Source organism: Kryptolebias marmoratus, linkage group LG22 (genome assembly GCF_001649575.2).
Source record: "Kryptolebias marmoratus isolate JLee-2015 linkage group LG22, ASM164957v2, whole genome shotgun sequence".
Classification (NCBI taxonomy): Eukaryota; Metazoa; Chordata; class Actinopteri; order Cyprinodontiformes; family Rivulidae; genus Kryptolebias; species Kryptolebias marmoratus.
This window is the reverse complement of record NC_051451.1, coordinates 12,367,676-12,370,923: the sequence shown is the minus strand read 5'-3', so window position 1 is coordinate 12,370,923 and position 3,248 is coordinate 12,367,676. Positions and strand designations below refer to the sequence as shown.

The 3,248-nt window shown below is 37.9% G+C and overlaps 1 long non-coding RNA gene across 1 annotated transcript; it reads left to right on the top strand.

Annotated features, from left to right (window-relative positions):
• Window positions 1-702: 702 nt before the first annotated feature.
• On the top strand, window positions 703-2,624 carry LOC119616665. The gene is made up of 3 exons (XR_005232629.1): window positions 703-812; window positions 898-1,051; window positions 1,581-2,624. It is a non-coding gene; the product is annotated as an uncharacterized LOC119616665 (long non-coding RNA).
• The last annotated feature ends 624 nt before the right edge of the window (window positions 2,625-3,248 follow it).

The following is a 3,248-nucleotide window of genomic DNA, read 5'->3' as shown; positions in this document are numbered from 1 at the left end:
AGCACACAAAACTGAGCTCAGACTACCACTCAGCAGAACACAAACTGAATTTAGATTCAGTAAAACACTCACAAAACTCAGATTAGAGCTCAGCAAAGCACTAACCAAACCCATCACAGATTAACATTTTGCAAAGCATTAATAGACCTCAGATTAGGACTCAGCATGGCACTAACCGAGTTCAGATTAGCGCCCAGCAAAGTGAAAAATACTTGTATGTCTAAAATACTTACTTGTGCTTTGTCTTCAGTTCAGCAGTGTATCTGTGACTCTTCTTTTATGTAAAATGTCATGGCTGAGTTGTCTCATTAACAATCTGCCACAGATGCAAATGATGAATTACTGTGAAGGTTAGCCAGACTGGATTAGGTCTTCACAAATCAAAAATTCTGGTCCTTACTGTCAGCTTATTGATTTGAGTTTTAAGTTTGTAGAGACTGTTATAGACTTGCCTGTATAAGTGATAGATCAACAAAGTTAACTTTTAATTTGCAAATGAACATTAACTTTATAGAGTATGTATAACTGTAAAAAACTCATAGTTATAAATGCAAAAAAGTTCATAATAATATGCACAATAAAAATGATATATGTATCACTGCATAAAGACATTGAAACATGTGCACTGAAGTAAAACCCCCACACACACATTAACATGTGCTCCCTCACACACCCGCTCAAGCACAAACTCACTCCAATTACATGTTGTTGTTTTTTAAACCACTCTCCTTCAGTGCAGTCCAGAAGATGGAAGCGATACAGAAAAGAAGAAGGGGGAAAGAAGATGACAACGGAGCCTGAAGCTAATATGAGTTGGTTTCAAGAAACAACTCATCTAAACTCCAGGTCCCTGTCTTTTCTTTTGGAAAAGTTAATCCCTGTCCCTTTTCCCTGCAGATATGATCCCTCATCTACAGGAAACCGCCAGCATGAAAAGAAGCAGGTGTACCGTCTGGGGATTCTATCACTGGAAGAGCGATTGGATTCCACAAAACAGAGATGAGCCTCTCTTTTTTTTCATGATCCAGCAGAGATATCCTTTCCAAAGCAGGTCCAGTGATCAGAAACCCACCTCTTGTTGTACCTCTAATGTGTATGCCAGGGTGAAATGTGAGCACAGGCATATCTGTGCGTATGCGTGCTTGTTAAAGGCTTGCAGATTACAAGTTCATTCAAACGTGCTTTTTCGGCCTGTTCAATGGAAAGCAGGCTGCGGTAATGGATCAGGAGCTACCTTTCATCTCATAATGGATAACATAAATTCTTTTACACGACTCAGCTTATCTGTGTCCAATTCCTGCTCGCAAAGTGTTTGAGCTGAAACATTTTTCTTACTCAAACGTAGGATTAGAAGTTTAGCAAAGTCATTATTGCTTTATTTGTGAAATAGGGGTTGTCTTTGCTATAAATTCTACTTGATGAATGTAATTTGCGTACATCATCAGAATGTAAAATATTGTAGAATTCTTGTTTCAATGAAGTTTGAGTTCTCTACAGCATTATTTCTAAACAGATGTGTTAGGATTCCTGCCTGTCCAAGTTCTCTTTCATTCCTGCTTTTTTCCCTGCTTTTCTCCCAGGTGGAGCTGTGGGCTGGCCGGTTCCTCTGCTCGGCACTTCCTGGTTCCTGGTTCCAACTCATTTCCTGCTTCACCTGTTTCACCTGTTTTCAGTGTCTCATCTGAGGGCTGCTAAGTCCATCATTCATTGCCCAACTGTACTGTCATCCTGGTGAAATTTAGTGCCCACACTGCTGTTGCTTATTCTTGTCACTTATAGAGATTTTGATTTATTTGAATTTATATGTTTACCTGTGCAGTTCCCCCTTGGTGTCAAGATGGCTGAGTGTAACTTTACCTGCTGGATTGGGTTTTCCTCTGTGAAGGGTTAGGATCAGGATTCGTACTTGCATTTGTGGATAGAACATATGAAAGACTATACTCACCTGGAACTCACCAGCCTGCCCACTTTCCACCGTTGCCCATCTTTATTCATTTTGTGCTCCTGGATCCTTGACCTCCTCCTTTCAGTTCAAGAATGAATAATAATACTCATCCCCTCTCAGAGCTGACATCATGAGACCATCTTTATCCTCTGATAAGTCTTGATTGGTTTTATTGTAAATAAAACCCTTAAAACATTTCACTGAGTAATAATTAAAAACGAAAGTGCTTCTTCTGCTGTAACAGCTCACATTTTAGAAAAATCTGTTCATATGCTGCATATAAGACAGTACCCTAATCTGAAAGTTGTTCATTATGATTGTTGTAAGAGACTGATGTCGTTGTTTTCTTTGCGCTGCTACTGTTGCTACTACGTATGTTTGTCATAGTGTGTGGGCCTGTTTCAAAATACACATTTTTGTCTGTGCAGGTGTGTGTGTTCTCAGAAGATCACGTTAAGCAGCTGTGAGAGGCCCCGGTCTTTGGGTGGTCTCACACCCTCATTCATAAATCGTTAACCCACTCTACTGGCCTCGATGTGTGTTGGGGTTTTGTTTGACACACTTTGCTGACGCCTGTAAGTGTCGCGTCACACCTGACTACAATGGACATAAAATATGGATCATATAATAAACTTTTACAAGCTTTGTTTTTCCCTTCATATAAAACTTTTGACAAGATTTTTGATTCTTTTTCTTAGTTCTGACTGTAATCAAATCCCGGATTTAAATATTTTACAAGCAAATAATATACATATATAGATACATATATAAAATTCTTAAATGCTACTTATTTTTAAAAGTTTATTTTAGCTGGTTTTACATGACAGTCAAGTCAGATGACTTATTAAGATATGTAGGTGCAACAATTGTTGACCAACGTGCAGAAGAACTAAAAGAATGAAACGGAGCATCTGGACTTTTATGATCTCTTGTGCAAAGAGGGTAAGAAATATTCAATACATAACACTTTTAGTAAATAATATCCACTGATAAATGTCCACAACATTTCTTGTTCAGTTAAGGAAGTTTTTCAGTGCCTGATTGATAACCAGCTATAACTTTTATACAGTAAGCACATATTATGTGTAGTGTCTTTGTTTGCTATAAGATTTATGTTAATCAGAACTTGTCTCTATAATAATATTAATAATAATATTAATGGCTATGACAGGGCCTGGCTGAGCCTAGACCCAAAGTTTTGGCAAGTCCCACCCAGTCCAGAAGCTTACATTTTGATTTTTCTTTGTTTTGGCACTTAATTCATTTTAAAAATAAATAAAGAAGGTTCTAGGTGACCAATTGA